This window comes from Fukomys damarensis, unplaced genomic scaffold, assembly GCF_012274545.1.
Source record: "Fukomys damarensis isolate Sample0158 unplaced genomic scaffold, DMR_v1.0_HiC HiC_scaffold_28, whole genome shotgun sequence".
Classification (NCBI taxonomy): Eukaryota; Metazoa; Chordata; class Mammalia; order Rodentia; family Bathyergidae; genus Fukomys; species Fukomys damarensis.
Genome location: NW_022900940.1, coordinates 33,453,188 through 33,472,554, shown reverse-complemented (window position 1 = coordinate 33,472,554; position 19,367 = coordinate 33,453,188). Strand labels below are relative to the sequence as shown.

Genomic DNA, 19,367 nt, shown 5'->3' with positions numbered 1-19,367 from the left:
TACATATATAAAATCTCCATCTCTTGATCTCTTTTGAGAAAGACTGTCTCCCTACTTTCTGTTATCTCTCTTTTATTTTTATCTGTCAGTATTATAATTTTAATGATAAACACTTTATGATCTGTCTTCAATTTTTCGCTCCACAATATTTTCCCCCAAATTTTCCTGACTAATTGTACTTACTAAGAAGTCTATAATAACCTAAATATTAGATGATTTAGTTTAAAAAATCCTAACAGTATTTTTAATGAAGTGTCATATAGGAAAAACAATTCTTTTAGGATTTTGAAATCCACATCTAGGAACTTGCTATGAATTTGTATTATTTGCATAGTTTTGGAAGGTTCTCAATAAACTCAGGTATTTTCTGTTGATTTTGTTCCTGCTAAATTTATCTTTTCAAGAGCTGTGTGAAATAGAATCTTTCTTTCACTGGTTCTCAAATTTAATCAGCTTTGTTTATTCTTAAATTTAATCAGCTTTGTTTATTGACTTCTATATGTTATTATTTTTTAACCATTTAGCTTTCTGACTTTTTCCTACTTTGTACAATAATTCTGAAGTTTGTTTCTTGAGGTTTTCAGGTAAGAAATACTATTGGTCTTAATAATAAAATTTTTTCATAAAATTGCTTTGTTATTTTAAGACAAATGTTTAAAAATAGTGGCCATAAAGAAAACCCTTCTTGTTTCTAACTTGATTAATTTTAAATTGTTTTGCTGTTTTTCTATATGTATTTTCTGACTTAGAAGGGAGGATGAATATTATGTATTTCTACTTCATTAAGAGTTTTGTCATGTATTCCCATTTTGTTAAGCACTTTTACCAATTTCTTTCTTATCATCTAAAGAATTCTTTGCTTATTATCAAAGTAATTGGTACAATTAATTCAACAGATTTCATAATATTAACCTATATTTGCATTTTTTCAATAAAATTACACATCTCTCTCTACATGCATATATATACATGCATATACAGACATAGAGTGTTTATATGTATTTAATATATAGTATATGTAATAATGACCTATATATTTTCTTTTTGTTCATGAGCATTACTGAATTTTGTTGGGGGCAACACATATCCGTGTTTGTGATGCATATAACTGAATCTTACCTGGTCAAGCATTTGTGCCAGTTTTTTTTTCATATTTTAATGAAGTACTCTTAATAATTGCATTAAAAGAGCCAAGATTGATTGGTAGATCTCCAGTTACTTATAGTTTTCTAATGCTGTTTCAGCTGCCTGTGTAATGAATACAATGATACTTAGCAATAGCATATATTTTTATCCTAACCTTTTCCAGATACAAATTGTCTATCTCTACATCTATACCTATGTCTCCTTTCCTAGAGCAACATGAAAATTGCTCACCCAGTGATACTATTACCTATAGGAGGTGTGAAGATACTAGGCCATAGTTAGAAAAGGAAGTAGAAATTATGGAAAATTATAGTTTAAATACATATGGAATATATTCACACTGTTGCTATTTAATTGTTTTTTTATTTTTACAATAAACCCTTTGGCATAGTGAACTCAGAGAAATGAAAAATGTATTTAAGGAAGGATTAAATTTTCATTTCTTAAGAAAGTTGATGATGAATGTACAATTGGAAGAAAATACCCATTTGGGGCAGTTTTCTCCAACTATATTAAATGACTACACAAATAATTTTATAATTTATCCAGTGTTTTTACCCATTTTTTTCCTTGAAAATTTCTTGAACCTTTTTTTTTTTTTTTTGTACTGGGACTTTTTTTTTTTTTTTGGTACTGGGATTGAACTCGAGACCTTACGCTTGAACTCAGGACCTTGTACTTGCAAGGCAGGCTGAGGCAACACTGAGCTAAATCCCAGCCCAATTTGTTGAACATTTGTTGAAAATTTTGTTCATCTTTGATTTCTGACATTTCTTGTGCATGTAGGAAAAAATGATGCAATAATGGTTAATGCATTGTTTCATTAATAGAAGAATTTAGTAGGTATCAATGCTATTAAGATTTCTAGTAGAAAATCAATTAAATTTAGTAAAGCTTTTCAAAGTTCATTTTGTAGAAGGTAAATTACACTACTGTACATTCAGTTAAAGATAAAAAGTTACTAATTTTTGTGATGGCAGGACATACAAATTTTCGTAGAGCACAGTGTCATAGTAAAGACAATGTCATTAAATTTATAAAATCTATGAAGCAGAAATGTTCTTGGACTTTGTGTATTATATATGTACTTCAATTTTGTTTCCAAAAATGATATAATGTCCCATCAATTATTATAGAAGCTGAGTGGTCAAAATTATCAAATATGTTTATGTATGAGGAATTGGTTACAGTAATTACACTAAATGATCTATGATGTTAAATGCAGACAAATATTTGCCATGGCAATGCATAGTTTCTCTTTTTTCTGCCTGTCATCAGTCAGGATTTTAAAATGTCTGAGTCTCAGTGTATAAACAACGCCAAGTATCAGAGTTTTTAATGTCTTCTAAGTGAGCTTTTTTATTGTCTTTTATGATATTATTTAACTATACTTACTTGTATCATTTAATAACAGAATACTAAAAACTTCAATCATTTTTGTCAATAATTATTTTAAACAAATCTTGCAGACAGGTAGGCTTTGAAATATATCACTAGATAAGGGAGAAAAATTAAACAATAATAAATTGTGAACTAGATTTAAATTTGGATTCTTTACTCTTCCTTTTAAATATTTCAACTTGGAAGAATATTTTGATGGAATTTTTGCTTTTTCTGGATGAATTTATTTTGTGTTGATTATGTAGCATGTAAATTTGTCACAATACTAAAAAGATTTTATAGACCTCTTTTGTGATAAATGTATTATGAAAATGTTTTAAGGTAATTACTGTGAATGGTGCAAAATGAGAGGATAATGAAATATTTAGACTAAAATAATTACACTTTTTAACATAAATAAAATAGATAATAATGTCAAAATAGCACAATTTGGGGCAAAATAAACTTGAGAATATCCTCTGTCCAACTAAGCTTGATATATGCTTAAAAGTTATTTCAGCAACTACAAAAAACTTTTACATTAAAATTTTTATGATCCACAATGAAGAGTTGATTGAAGATATCAGCAATTTCAAGTTAATCACAAAATGCTCTGAGGAGGAAAACTACAGGCTGATTGATAGAAATTGTAAATAATATTGCTATCGAAAATAAAGTTTTTAGAATAATACAAGAGACAGATATAGCTAAGATCATGACTTTAGTGTGTGAGCGTATAATGAAAATATTGTTTTTGTTTTCTGGTGAATTATTTCTTGAATACACACACACACATATATAAATATGTAATTTTGTTTTTGTTTTTGATTTTTGAGACAGGGTCTCACTATGTAGTTGAGACTGACCTGGAACTCACTATGTAGTCCAGGCTGGTCTCGAACTCACAGCAATCCTCCTGCCTCAGCCTCCCGAGTGCTAGGATTACAGGCGTGCACCACCATGCCCGGCCTATAATATGCAATATATACTTATATATGTATATAATATATATATTAAAAGAAATAATCTCAAGTTTCTGAACATGGAAAAAAAATAAGTTCAGTATAATGAAATAGATCAACAATAAAGAAGTAATTTTTTTATAAAACTACATTATTTTTTATTCTTTAACAACTACTTTCTCAAAGGACTTCCTTCCCACTGTATTTTATGCTTACTTTATAAAAAGCTTTTCACAGCTGTTTGAATTTGGCACAACTTTTGGCTTCACTCAGGTTCCTAAAATCAAATTACCTAAAATTAGTCTATTAAAATAATTTAGTATTCATGATATTTTCTGAAGAAAATTGTCACACTGTTTTGGTAATACAAATATTAGAACAAAGATCCAACAGATGTATAACCCTGCTTGATATCTCAGATTTTGATGAGTTAGACATCCTGAAATCAAAATGACTTGTGTCTCTATTATTCTTCTATGTATTTATTGTCCTCACTTGACAGGCAACGAATAGAGGATCCTGGAGAGGCTGTCTTTTATCCCATTGTGATTACAAAAGGCTGGGCTCTTCTTCCTGCCTTTAAATTGCAGTTAACCACTCTCTTCCTTCAACTTTACTCTGCTTTTGCTTTGCCAGAAAGAAAAGGGAAGACAACTGACATTTAGTAAGAGCAACCATGAACCTCATACACTTGGTCTTTTCATCTAGCTTGATTTATTTCATCTTTACAACACTTGATGTTTTTATTTCTAATTTATGGATAAAGAATTGAAGCCCCTTGTAGGGAAAGTGGGAAGGGTGGGGGAAAGGTAATAAGGGAGAGGAAAAAAATATGAGAAACTGAAAAAATGGAAATAAAGTGTTTGTAAATGGGGAGGGGGGGTGAAGGGAGGGCAGGAACAAGGGGAAAAAATGAGAATCAAGACCTATTATATAAAGGTACAGAATCCCAATGATGAATGATATAACTGTATTGTATACCTAGTTTGTACCAATAAACTCAATTAAAAAAAAAAAGAATCGAAGCCCCAAAAGGGTGAATAAATTGTCAAAATCACATGCTTTACAAATAATGAACCTGGAGTGTATACACATGATTTTGACAACAACAGGTTGTATTTAATAAATAGCAAAATAAAAAAGGATCTAGATGGTAAGTAACTAAATTTATGACCTAGGACCTCAATGCTTGACTGTAATAAAATATACTAACCAAGTATTTTTATGCTCTTAAGAAAACACCATCAGTGAAACACAGTCTGGAAAATTGCAAAGTGGCAATATTTAATAAACAATATCTGTGGAAATAGTATTTAGTAATTTACCTACCTTCCTTGTTAGAAAAAAAATTCAAACAATTCTTTTAACCTTAGGGCTCATAATCACTAGTGTTGGAGACTTGAGAGCTATGTTGGAAACCAAGAAGTTTGATAATGTTAGAAAAGTTTCTAAGCTAAGTGTAGAAAAGCATCACACCAACTTAAATTTAAAATGCTTCTGGCCCATCGCTAGTTGCTTAGCAATGAAGTAGGCTTGAAAAGCTGTGAGGATGAAGGATGTATATGATCACTGTCTTTGTGCTGATAGTGTCTGGGGTGAGTACATCTGTCAAACTTATCAAATAGTACACCCTCAATATGCAGCTTATTTAATGTGAATTATACTTTAACAAATCTGTAAAAGTACATTCTGCCTTGATGGAGAAAAAAGCAGATCTATAACTACATCTCTAGGAATTACACCCTGCTTTCAACCTGTTTGTCTCTCAGCTTCTTCATAAGCATCCTTTTCTGGTCCATTTTTAGTTTTGTGAAGCCAGTTCATTGAGTATAGGAGACTCGAGAAGCAAGTGAAATGAACAATTAAAGATAATTAAAATTAATTGAAAGTGATCATCTTAAAAGTAAAATCAGAGTAAAGCTAATGCTGATTTTGTTTTATGGATAGTGCAGACTTGCTTGTTGCTTTAGCTATGTACTGGTTCTAATAGCTCACATGGGGGTTAGCTGGAGTACTCTGGGATCTTGGCTGGGCCCCCTGATACATGTGCGGATTGTGTGGAGGTTCTGTCCTGTGATGGCTTGTCTGTCTGCAGAAACTTCTCTGGGCATTTCTGTTCCAGATGACTACCCTGATATGCTGGTCTGAGCACAGTCCTATGGTGACAGCAGAAAGAGAACAAAATGAATCCAGTAGCCAGTGATTTTCAAGACTACACTTGTGTCTTGTTTGTTTATATTGTATTGGTTAAAGTAGGTCACACAGACAAGTGTAGATAGGGGAATGATGCTCCTCCCACTGTAACTGGGCACTGAAAGTTTTATGTTAAAGAAGAATTGGAGTCAGTGACAAAATCTATCACATATGCCTTATTATTGCTATCTTTTGGGTAGGGCATAATAAAGTGTTTTACATACTTAAAGTGCATGAAAAAATATTAGCCATGTTGATTTTCTTTGTGAAATGATCACTGTATATCTTGAAATGGCCGTTTTATCTTCTCATATGAAATATGAATATTAATATGAATACCATAGGGTAGAAAATCTATGATGCTACTTGTGAAATATTAAAAAACAAAAAAGAGGCCCTAATATTTCAAAATAATGGAAAACTGCAGGCACAAAAAAAACACACTTTTGCATGTTTTCTCATACAGTCAGACTATTTTTGAAGGAACCTTAAACTTAGGCGGTGTGTGCTTTTGCCCTTGGTATGGTCGCTAGTAAATGTTTAGAATTTTAAATAAGCGTTGACTGGAACTTGCAAAAAACAATTGCCTGCCTCGTCGAAGGTTTTCATGAAATGAAAGACTTTTCTAGTTATATGGAACAGATTTTGGTTAAATCATCTTGCTGGAATGTTTTTCAGTAATAGACACATCGATAAGGATGAGCACACCAATAAGAAAACCAATACTTTCTTCAAAAGTCAAGTAAAGATTGGCGCTGGCCTGCAATCTAAACCTCTAGACTGAACACAAATAGCAACGGGGATTTTTAAAGCAAATGTTATTCTTAAAGCAACATTTATAGATTTAGGCCCACCATAGTTTACCTACTCTATTTCTACAACAAAGCTGTCGATGTTATCTGACACAAGGTAACAAAAACAAAACAAAACAAAACAAACACAAAAACCAGACCCCGTGACCTGATGTACCAAGGCAGAAGCTCTGCTTAAAGCAACTGAGCTCCGATCCTGAAAGTCAGCTGAAAATGACCCTGTCGATTATACCCAGCTCCTGCATTTGCTAGATAATGTGATATGTTTGCAATGTTCTCTGTTACAAGCAGCATTTTGATTTGTTCTTCATAACACCATGGGACGGACATGGCAGAAATTTTATCTTCACTCGGAAGATAAAGAAATTGCGTATTGGTTTGTGGTCACTGAGGAGAAGACCGACACATACAGAATTGGGGCCAGTTGCCCTAATTGTCAAGTCTGTGTTTTTAAATCACATCATATTGCTATCAGAAAGGGTTGTGTGGGGGAACTGAGAAGATTTGCATCACGGAAACCTCATAAACATTCAGGAGGCAATGTTGCTTCTCCTAATGTAGATGTATTATAGCTTATTCAACTTATTTCTTTTTATGAGTCCAAAAATCTGTAAGATTTTTCCATTTTTTTAATGTGGATCATTTCGTAAGTCCAAAACTTTTCCTGCAACAGGAAAGATCACTTACTGAGGTTTCTTATTTTAAAATCAGTCTACAGAGTGCAATCCCACTCTCTCCCTCAACACACGGTATTCCTACATTACTGTTCTGGGGTTTCTTACAAATCAGTATCATCTTATCAGTGAAGATGTTCAAGCATGAGAACTACAAAATTAAATGGAGATCTGTGTATCCAAATTCTAATGGTTTTCCATTCTAACTTTTGTAGGCAATTGTAGGTTCACATGAAGTATAAGATATAATGCAGAACCATTTTATATACTACCATCCAGTTTTCCCCAGAGGTAGCCTCTTGTTTACTTGTGGGGGGGTGCTGGGGACCGAACTCATCCTCTTGTTATTTATAGTGCAATATTATAACCAGGAAATTAGGATTGAAACACCTTGTCCACTGTTTTATGACTTCACTAATTTTTTTTGTTCTTATTTGTGTGTGTGCATTTAGCTCTGTGCTTATTTGTGTTTGTGTGTGGGGGGGTGTTTATTTACTATTCATGTGATTCTTTTCATAGTCATAGCTATCTTGTTCACCCTTGGCAATCATTAATTTGGTCTTCATTTGTATAATTTTGTAATTTCAAAACATTATATAAATAGAATCATGAAGTAAATGGCTTCTGAGGTTGACCGTTTTGTTCAACACCCTTCTGTTGATAGCCGTCCAAACTGGTACATGTACTTATCAGCAGTATATTAATTTTTGTTACCAAATACTATTCTATTTATTTTAGCTTTGATTTCTTAATCTGTTAGTTATATACAATGTCCTCTGAGGACCCGAAGTTAGAAGAGACTGACATGGCTTCTTTGAACAAATTCTGAAGTAACCCAGAAGATCCAACGGACCTTGGGAGATGTTTGCAACTTTAAAAAGATGGTGTGTGCTTGCCTTGGGGTGTGTGAGAGCCATCCCGGCCACCTAACAATCATTTTCAAATAAGAAAGATGAGAAGTAGCAGTTTTCAGGACATGTTTAAAGGCAGCGGCTCATTAACAAGCTTCCTCAGAAAAACTTGTGGAGCTATTGAATTCTCATTTCACAAATGAGAAAAACAATTCAAATATAATTATAAATACAAAGGCTTATCCTTTGAAGTCCCTTCCTTCAGCACCGTTAGTGCCTAGCATACGCTTCTGTTTCCTGACACTCTTTATCTTTCCTCGATTAGAGCAACTCTGAGAATCTATTTTACACTTTAGGTTTTGCATCCTTTTTCCTTTGAAGCATGAATTCTGTGGCTGAAAAGAAATTTGGAAACATCAGATCTGTCACCTAAACATTACATAGCTGTAGCTGTTTCACTGCATCAGCACCCTCAACCCCTGCCCCAAATGCCTATTCAAACCCATTTTTATGGAGCTGGTCCTTTCCTTCTACTTGGATGAAATCTAGGTCAAATGCCGTGACATTTTTGGTCAATGTCAGATAATGAAATGATATTTTAATTTCTATAGCTCTCAAACAGCAAAAAAAGAAAACATGAGTTCATCTAATAAAGATCTAGTCCTGCATCTTTATAAAATAGTCATGATTTCCATCTCCTATTAAAACGAAACCTTCTTCCCTCTCCCAGCGAAGTCCTAGTGTGGCCCAAGAGCTTGCAGTGAAAATTCCTTACTCAGATATTGTACAGCCTACTCATTAGGCTCTTTCAGGCTTTTGTGGGTTGAACCTGAAGGAGGGAAGAAAAGATAAGGAGCAGAAAGTGCTTAGTAGAGTAATGTGGTAGTTGTCATTGACGTTTTGAAGCCAAGTTGATATTTGTATATGATGTACTGCTCTCATAAAACTGCTAGAAGTCATGCCGAATGATCACTGCCAAGTTCTGATTAGATGGATACTGTGCCATCTGATTGTTACATATTTGAAATATGCCTTGTGTTTTGAAGTCATGGTGAAGGTGATTCCACACAGGGGCACGTGGTTAGGTACACGCACACACACACACACACACTCTTCCATGCGATTTATCACCTATTGTTCCCCCTCTTGGATGATCACATTCATCTCTACCATCCAGCTCTTTCCACTTTCTCGGCATATCCAGGGTTACACCTCCAGCTTCACTTTACCTCTGCAAGGATCCCTTCTTGGTCAGAATCTTAGACAACTTCAAGCCAGTTCTCTTATGAGCCCGTGTTACCTTGACTATACAGGGAATATTCTGTTCAGACACTCTTACTACTGGAATGTGGTAATATTAGTTTCCTCAGATTTCTACAGGGCCTTCTTCAACTATTTTACTAGAGACTCACTTTCTGGGCTTGAGGTAAAATCCGAGCCTTCCAGTCTCTATCTTTTACACCCCCTCCCATTTTCACAGTCCCACTCTTTTCTAACATCAATGTGAATGAAAGTTTAAAATGTGGAAACTTGTTTTTGTTTAATTTCCTTGAAAACTTTTCTGTGCGGACTCTCCTAACCTTGGAATGCGGTAATTGTGATCCTAATATTTTAAGACCTCAACAAAAGTAGGAGTTGAAACATATGTTTTCTTAGCCTGTTATATAACAGTGAACCTTAGCACATAATTGTCTCTCGTAAATACATTGGTCTAGCTAAAGTGGATCTTACAGAGCTGATCCAGGATCAGTATTCTCTTGATGAATGAGACCATGTCTGTATCTTTTGATTTTTCTCAAAGAATGTCAATATGAATCTCATTAAGGAGATTATATGCAATACTTTCTTACTAAAACGTACATATTATCTCACTTAGTTTTTCACTAGGGCCCCACAGTTTTGAAAAGGAATTAGATGTCTTCCGATCTGAGATGTCTGATTATGTGCTCCACCTTTACATCACTGCAGTCAACATCTCATCAAATAAGTCATCATGTTTGTAAAAATCAGGATGATTTTGTTTGTTACTTTCTGAGAAAGTTCCTTTCTGACTTACTGTTTTCTAGGTTAAATTAGATCCCTTGGAGAATATAGCTTATATTTTGTTTCTATTTGTTCATTTCTATATATCTATTTCTCAGTGTCTAAGAAATATATATTTATTCCTCAGTGGCTATTTCTAAGTTTCGGGGGAAAAGAAAACGAATGATCCTTGCCTGCAACCTATTTTTCAAGTTGTCATGTGTTGAAGGTTGATGCAAAGGTAGTGATACATTTTCTTTTCTTAAATTCTTCTTTAATATTCAAGTAGACATTCAGTAGCTTAAATCTATAAATAAATGAACCTATCAGAAATACGATGTCATAAAGGACAGCTCTGCTTCTCTGATTACTAGATTCACTTAAATGACTTACTGTGTATTTTTAAATTAGTACCTGTGACATTTTTTGAGGGGGGCAAGGAAAAATGCTAATTGTTACTCTCTTAAGTTTTTAGATAACATGAGAAATACCCCATTAACTCAACATGAGACATTAACTCTGAGTTGTCGATAAAGTAAGAAGCTGAGTTTGGTTTTGAATACCAGAAAAATAAATTACATGTAGTTTTGCTAAGTTGGTGTGGGTTAAGTGGTTGTTTTTTCTGCTCTCTCAGTTGTCGAGGATCTCCAGTTCGAATGTACGTAGAACATGACAGCGTTTGCACTCAGTGTGACAGTAGTGTAATCCTATCTGAGTGCACCAATTCCCCATCTTGGGCATGAAGGGGAGAGTAGGAAAGGCTTCTGGATTTTCTAACCAAAAAAAATTTTTTTCTGATATCTCTTATTTCACGGTAATAGGAATTCTTTGACACCTTCCTTAGCTGGGTAAGTTAAAAAAGAGCAAGTTATTTTAAGTTTTGGGACCTCTTAGTACCTAGATTAGCTTTCTAAAAATTGTACTTGGAAATACCAATCTCTCTGCTAAGCATAATCTGATTTAATTTGTACAATTTTATAAGATATTATTCTCACTTCTATTTACAAATGAAGAAATTAAAGTATGGAGAAATTAAGCAACTTGTCCTATCTGAAAAAACAAGAGTCATATTTCAGACTTAGGGCTGAGATCTTTTGTGGTTGTAGAAAGTACTCTTCACCTATCAATCTTCTTGATTTTATAATAAGTCTTTTTTGAAGGAGTGGTCTAGGAATTAAACTTAGGGCCTTGAACACACTTAGCGCATGTTCTACCTTTGAGCTATATCCCTCCATAAAAGGCTTTTTTGTTTGTTTTTTAATTCCTCTCATTCAATTTCCTGCTAAATGTCTCCTAGCTACTTGTCTCTGAGGATATATCATATTTAAGAGAAAGAAAATGTCTATGTTAAGTTAACTGAAAGAATAAATGAAAGATGAAGGCAAATATATTGAATAAGGTGTAAAGTTATGTATTATATATACATATAGTACTATATATGTTATATATTTGTGTATGGGGTTTATACAATCATGCATCACATAATCCCATTTCAAATGTACATATGATGGTGGTCCTGTACGTTTATAATGGACCTAAAAATTCCTTATTGTCTAGAATTGTTACTGTAGCTTTTCTATGTTCAGAGGTGACTAGATTCACAGAAGCAGGTTGCATGTGTGTTCTCCCTGCAGCCCATGACTTGGACATAGGTCTGCTATAATAAAAACATTTTAAAAAGAAGTTTTGTTACTTATATTCACCAACTATATTATATATTTATGTGCAGCATAGGAGATGTTGTTGTCAAAATTAAAATCTGGAGAGTATTATAATGGAAAGATCCATATAATTCAAACTGTTCTGATTTTTGTATAGTAAGAAATTTGTATCTGCTTCTTGAGAAAGGAATATTTGAATTCATCTATAATTGTTTTTCTTAATTAAAATCTCTATAAATGAAAGGAAGGTGCCCCTTTGAATTGGACACCAACAATTTTATATTTTATTATATAGAATCCTTAATCAATTACACATGGTGAAGTGTTTTTGTCTTGTTTCTTCTACATGGTTAATTGCCCTCTTTACTCTAGTTGGAATGCCGTCAGTTTCAAAGGTCATTATCTCACAGGGACATACATTTTCTTCCAAACCTTTGATGATAGCTTTACCTACATATAGTAAATTAGCAGCAGCCTGTTCACATTTACACATTTCCCTATGATGTCACTTATTGAAACATGCACAGTAATTCTTTTGTAATTTTATTGGTGATACTTTTTCATATTAATTCTTTTGTTTCAAAGTGTTATGTAAAATAGCAGTGTTATACTTTATGTGACTCTGAATAATTGAGATGTTATTTTATGGTTATATTTTCTGTAAACTCTATGAAGAATATAAAGACTAATCATTATACACGTTGTGAAGTTCTTCTGGAAATCCGGTCAAATCACTTTCTTTTCACACCTTCAATGGGCTGGGGATTTAGCTCAGTGGTGCTGCCACCTGCCTCAAAAGTGCAAGGTCCTGAGTTCAATCTCTGAGACAGAGAGAAAGAAAGAAAGGAAACAAAGAAAGAAAATGAAATTTAGTTTGTCATCTTTTCTCCTCTGTTGATTATATATGTATCCACTTAAGTGTAAAGGCAGAGTGTAAATTGGTTCTCATAATATTTTCTGTGATATTTTATAGCGAAAAATAAACCTGTGAGTTATGTGTATTGATTTCAAGTCCAAGTTCTCATATGGTACTCCAACTTCGTGTTAGGCATTTTCTTCAACTATTGAATTTTCAGCAGCTGTGTGGGAGTTCACCACCAATTTAGATACATTAGCTTGTTTCAAAATAATACTAAATAATGCACAAAAGGAAATCATGAATGAAATCAGTCCAAAGAGGGCTGATTGACATTAAGAAAATATAAGAAAAATAAAAAGACGTGGAGTATAACTGAAGTGATAGAACTTTTTCTTTATCAACGATGGCTAGAAAAATACTTTTTAAAATGTGACCTTTAAACCAAGTCTTACATAAAGAGGTCAAACTAGCAATGGCACATCCAATGGAGAAGTGAGCAAGACCGGAGACGAGGGAAGGGGATGTGATATGCAGCAAGTTATGACGATTAGAAGAGGTCAGCTGATTAATGACTTAATTAAACTATTTAGTTTGATAAATGACTTAAATCACGATGAATTTTTAGGACTACATTTTCTCTATTATCCCATGATTAAGAGAGAATGTTTTTCATAAATGATAGATGAAAGCAACCTCATTTATTTTAACAAAACTCTAGAACATAATTTCAAGGAGTTCTTTAGGCTGGAGGCATTTTCTGTACTGTGCACATATTCTATTGCAAATACACAGCTACACGGCATGGGGCTCCACAGGCATCAGGAGAGCATTCCCATACTACAGAGACCTTTCTAGTTTAAATAAGAGGATGAAAAGCATTGGAAAGACTTGAAAATACTGAGATTGCAGTTGGTTGCTGCTTTGAACGTGGCAAAGTCTTTCCTAAGATTACTTTAGGATTATGTTCTATTTTTAAAGTTATCAGAGAAGTAATAGAAAAATATTCTTCTTTTTACTTAGATTTTCTCAGTTGACTGGGACATATTCAGTTTGAGAAGGATGTGTGTCTGATACACAGCTGATTTTCATTTGCATAAGTAATGCTCAATAAAATTTTATGAACACTAGATTTGTATATACTGAACCATTTATCCTAGGAGACAGAAAGGGTTAGGTCCCTGTGAGCATTTCTCTCAACAACTTTTATTAACTGATCAATACATAGCCTGTTTTATGTGCATTTTTAGTAAAAGCAAGTTTAACATTGAACTTAAAACCTATAACTCACACTTGAAGAAAGCTTATTGAACACATGTATTTTCTCCAAAAGGCACAGTATTTCAGCACTATACTTGGCAGTCAATTGAAATAGCAAAATTACCAACAAAAAGCATGAAAATATGAAAAACACAGTACTACATAGTCCACAAAAAGCACGCTGCTTACAGGGAGAACTGAAAGGGGGAGGCAGGACACGGCTGAGTTCAACCGGGTACAAATATGTCAGGTGACTCATGCAACCCAGTGCTCCATGCAGGTCCTCAAATAACCGCACAGTCTCCACAAATATTGATTTTGTGGTCACAAATCAATTTCAATGACTAGGCAAATTTGCAACTAAGGAATCCAGAAGCAATGAGGACGGATTGCAAACTGATATATCTAGGACATATCTTGGTTAATAAAAATAGAAATTAACTTGTATTATCTTTTAATTCACATTTGGTGGATAGTATCTCCTTTCTGTGGTTTGAATTAGACAAATACCTCAATGTGTAATGTTTATTATCTTTTAAATACATTTTATTACTCATATATATAAATGCATGTATGTTTGCATACATATTACTTATAAACACGAAGAAAGAGAGCAAGAGTAAAAAAGAGAGGATCTGTTGTTGTACAGAAAAAAGTCATTTTTAAAAGTAAATTCATTTTATTATTCTAATTATTCACGTGTCAGTGCAGCAGCCTGCTTAAAAAGCCTTTGAAGTACATAAAATTGACTTAACCTCTTCTGTTTATAGAAAATTAAAATGAAAAGCCTTCATAATTAATATAATCTTAACATTATTTTAAAATGCAGTTAATGGGAAGTCATCCATCTTCTGACATAATTAATTTAGTTTTTGCCACACTTCTAGCTACTGAATTTGAACATGTCATTATATATTAAAGGTGATGTTCTGTTTCACTTTTTTCTTCTAAATACTAGTCAGTGAAATGATTGCTTCAAATATTACCTACTCACTTCTTTGTTCATTTATCAAAATTAATTTTTGTCACTTAGTACTCCGCATATCATAGGAAAGTAAGTAGAGTAATTGGGTGTGGTTGATTATTATTAATAAGATTTAAAATTGATACTTCTTTGAAATAAATTAATTCATTAATTTGTATTAAATCTTGTAGATGGAGATTTTTCATTGTTGTACCTTTGGAGAACAGAAATCTGTGGTCATTTAAAAAATTACTTTTAAAAACTATGAGCAGAAGGGCCGGGGATTTAGCTTAGTGGCAATGCACCTGCCTCAAAAGCACAAAGTCCTGAGTTCGATACCCAGTACCAGAAAAACAACAACAACAAAAAAAAACTGTTAACAGAGTATAAAGAGTTGATTTGCTCTTTCAGTTCCCTAAACCTTAGTCTCTGGCTCAATACTTCAATCATTACTTTAATCATTTTTATGAATCGTTGAGTTGCACACTGTTCAAAAGGCAATTGAAGCAGAAGAATGAATCTTTGCTGTCTATAAGACATTCACACTCCAGTAACAGAGGCCAGATTAACATGAAGAAGAAACCGTAGAATGAAAAGATAATCCACAAACTAGCCACAAGGACTATGAGTGAACAAATGAGAATGCTGCTAGGTAAGGAGAATGGGAGGAGAGAGGATCATCTAGACTGAGACTTGAAATCTAAGTAGAATTTGTTAAGTAGGAAGGGAATGTGGTGCTCCAGTGGGTCTTACTGGACAAAGCTTTCTTAAAGGCAAACAGTAGGGACAAATTCCAGGAAGAGTGGAATGGGAATTTGGATTGTGTGCCGGGTAATGTTGGCAGCATGTTACTGAGTAGACAAGGTATTACAAAGTGTTAGGCTGGTAAAATCAGAGACTTGCTTTAAAAAATTTACTCTAGCAATGGAGTTAAATGGATTAGGAGAAGCAAGACAGTTGAAGCAAAGAAATGAGGCAGGTATTGTGTTTATTGCATCCAGGGACCCAAACCAGATAAGTAAATTTAAACTTGGAAGATAGAGGGGAACTTGAGAGGCATCGTTGAGGAAGAATACTCTTTTTTTTCCAATACTGGGTATTGAACCACGGACTTTTCCACTTAGCTACATCCCCAGACATCTTTTATTATTTTTATGTTGAGATAGGGTCTTACTGGTGAATCTCCTACTTCAGCCTAAGAATATATGTTTTTAATGCTTTCACTTCTCTGAAATATTCTTCACCCCAAATGTTGAGAGTTTATAGAGAGCTTGCTCTTTGTAAATTGTTGGCTTGTTGTTCTGGTTTTCACTTGGGCTGAGACAATGTTAATTATTTGCTTTCTGCAGGTTTGCTAAATGTATGTATGTGTAGTGTTTATCAAATATATAAATTATCCATTGTAGTAATAGAGACAAAATATTGTATTTACCGTTAAAACTGTGACGATAATATTTTAACCTTCTTGGCCATCCAGTATCTATTTTAATGGAGCTTAGTGTAAACATTAAGAACATCAGTTATCATCCTTCGCTGTGTTCTGTAACAAACCTAAGGATGGAATTCAGAGGAACAACTGATAGCTATATATATCACTTAATCAATAATTTATAGTAATCTTCTTCAATTACCAAGTATAGAAACAACTTTTGAACTGAGCTTTGTGGCCTGCTTTTGTTGGAGTTCTTGCTCTCCAAGATGAAAGTTCAGTAAACACTCAAATACTTCTAGTATACATTTTATTTAAAAGAAAAAACATTGTGCTTCATTCATCTCAGGGTCTTAGGAAGATTTGATGGGTATTTTATGAACAAATTTCATGAGACCCCCAAATTAAATATATTAAATATTTAGAGATCTTTAGCAAATTTAAGAGAGTAAGATAGTATTAGCAATATCAAGAAAGCCATTCTTTTTGTTAGTGTGAGAAAGATAAAATACTAGATATTATAATTGAAGCAAAGCCATAGGCAAATAAGGGGAATGAATGTTTGCTCAAAGATACCAAGGTTCTAGATAAAAGAGAAGGCTCTGTCCATACATATTATTCTCATCTCTACTCACAGTAAAGGACACCATCAGGATGTACAAAAGGACAATGGCATTCGTGATGGTTTTGCAGTGGAGTTGAGTGGAAAGAGAAATGGCTTCTACCAATAGACATCCTGCTAACAGAACAATTATTTAATACAACTCAAAACAGGGATTTTTTTTCTGATTGATACTTTTAAATATGGCCAGAATGCGATACATAGGCAAATTGGACAAACTTTTTACCGAGAAATTTTCTTAAGTTTCTTGGTAAACTGCTTAATATTGGACAAAGTTAAAATCATGGCTGTTCTTCAAAATCAATCTTGTTTACTGAAATGTTTGGAAAAATATGTTAGGACAGGGTAAAATAAAACACTGTAAAATTGACTATTTAACTCTATTTTTAGAGCTTCGTAAAAGTAGCCTGATAAGAACTACATTTGCTCGCAGAGCTGAGGCAGGCTTTTCCAATCAGATCTAAAAGAATCTCGAAGTATGTATTTCAAAGTATTCCCAGAGCCATGCTCTTTACCAAAACAATTATGAAAGCCACTGTTGAACTGTTTTCTATTCATCACTGGATTAACAAAAGCTGTCAAAATTGAAGATTGGTTTTAGCATTAAGAATATTGAACTTGAGCTGCCTGCCTGCCTGAGATCACCCGGCGGGTGCGCGACCTCCTGGACTGTGTGACACAGACCCAGCAAGGACCCAAGGACCCGGAGAGGGTCTCTTCAGCTGCCTGCCTGCCTGAGATCACCCTGTGGGTGTGCGACCTCCTGGACTGCACGACAACAGACCCAGTAAGGAAGGTAGCCACAAGGGCACCCTTGAAACACCCCCACGACCTTCCCACCACACCCCCACCCCGTTCTCAAACCTCCTGATTGGGCCAGTCCTTAGACCAACTCTGCAGAGGCATAGGTTCTCATGAAGGGTAGTTTTCTGAGCTCCCAACTTTGAACATCTTTAAAGAAAGGGCAGGGGAAACCTGTAATAGAACTGAGTGGAGTTCAACCCTGAGGGTAGGGAAACTCAAGTTAGGCCTTGTAGACTGTGTTCAGTCTCAGTCGTGGGGAACTGCCATTGGCTAGCTGAGACCAGGGGATTCAATTCTGCATATGGCTGTACATGTGGTATAATATGAGAACAGAGACAGTCTGAAAGAGGCTCTTCAAATTTTTTTTTCTCTCTCTTTTTTCTTTTCCTCATTCCACCCTAAAATTTCTTTCTTTTTTCTGTCCTCTCTCTCCAACTCAGTCTCTTGCTCCACCATATTGTCCCTCATCTCCCTTTTTATTCCAGCTCCCGCACTAACTCAGACTTCTTCTTTTATTATTTTTTGTTTTTAGGAGGGGTTTCTCTTTATGTTCTTTTCTCCAGTCATTTTACCTCGCTCATAGATCTGTACCTTCAAGGGAAGGCAAGCACCTGTTATTGTTAAGGGGATATATTCTTGTCCTTATTCCTGCACTCTCTCTATGCCCCCTGAAGCTAATAGCTTTGTAAAGATAGTAAGGTAATTCTACAACCTCTGGATTCACTTCAAACCTGCTCTAAATCTTTCACTTATCTAACCCTCTCATTTTAAGTCTAATCCCCCATCCTAAATGGTAAAGATGCTATATTGAAAAGCATATTCACTGCAAACATACTATGGGCTGCTTCTTGAAATTAATTTAATTCACATGAGTTAAAGGTGATGCATTAATGATTACCACAAGTGGTCAGTTTGCAAGCTGTGCCTGATCCTATTGGGCTGCTGAATGTATCAATTGGGACAAAGAGTGGTGATTGATTTAAAGAGTTGTTTTCTCTGATATTATGAAAACGAGAATGTCTATGAGTCATTAGAAACTCAAAAGCTAAAACGCAACTATATTAGGAAGATTTAAGTAATACCCAGAAATTAAAGAAGGACAACCCAACAATAAAAATAAAAATGAGAAAACACTTAAGCAAGACACAAAAACAAATATCCAGTTCACCAATAGCAAATAGTAGGACAAATGAGGATGAAAAGTCTGATAGTGAACCAACAGGACTCCCTGGACCCATAGCACAGGAGGTAACAAAATTGATCAATCAGGCTCTAGAAAAATTCAAATCAGAAATAATTTCCCAGCTAACCAGAGAGATGATGAGCAAAATGGAAGTCATGATTCGAGACTCTAGAGCAGAAACTGACAAAAAAATAGATGAGCTCAAGACTATGATAGAAGCCATAAAGACTCAGCATAAGAAAGAAATGGAAACAATGAATGCCCAACAGAGGAAAGAAATGGAATCCATAAAACAGATTCAAACAGATATCCAGGAGATTAAAAACTCTATTGAAAGTGTACGAAACAGAATAAAAGATTTTGAAGATAGAATTTCAGATATAGAAGATAGGATCACAGACAGTGACCGTGAAAAAAAGAGGTCTCTTAAAAACAGTAAGGGATCATGAGAAATCAATCCAACAACTCCTAGATGATACAAAGAAAAATAACATAAGACTGATAGGAATTCATGAAAAAACAGGAGAAAACGCAAATGTCATAAAAAA

At 34.2% G+C, this 19,367-nt stretch overlaps 2 protein-coding genes across 5 annotated transcripts in view; one reads left to right on the top strand and one right to left on the bottom strand.

Moving 5' to 3' along the window:
• The window catches only part of LOC104854315 (immunoglobulin-binding protein 1), a 563,742-nt gene that overhangs the window by 31,852 nt on the left and 512,523 nt on the right, over positions 1 to 19,367 (bottom strand). The window contains exon 3 of one of the 4 annotated variants that reach the window (XR_778057.1): positions 5,554 to 5,644. The exons of 1 other annotated variant lie outside the window; for it this stretch is intronic. The gene's annotated coding sequence lies outside the window, so the exon portion shown is untranslated. Of the gene's footprint in view, positions 1 to 5,553; positions 5,645 to 16,221; positions 16,333 to 19,367 lie in introns of those variants that run through there. 2 more of the 4 variants (XR_004514652.1, XR_778056.3) reach the window with 2 other exon arrangements.
• The window catches only part of Kcnh8 (potassium voltage-gated channel subfamily H member 8), a 318,111-nt gene that overhangs the window by 11,034 nt on the left and 287,710 nt on the right, over positions 1 to 19,367 (top strand). The window lies entirely within an intron of this gene.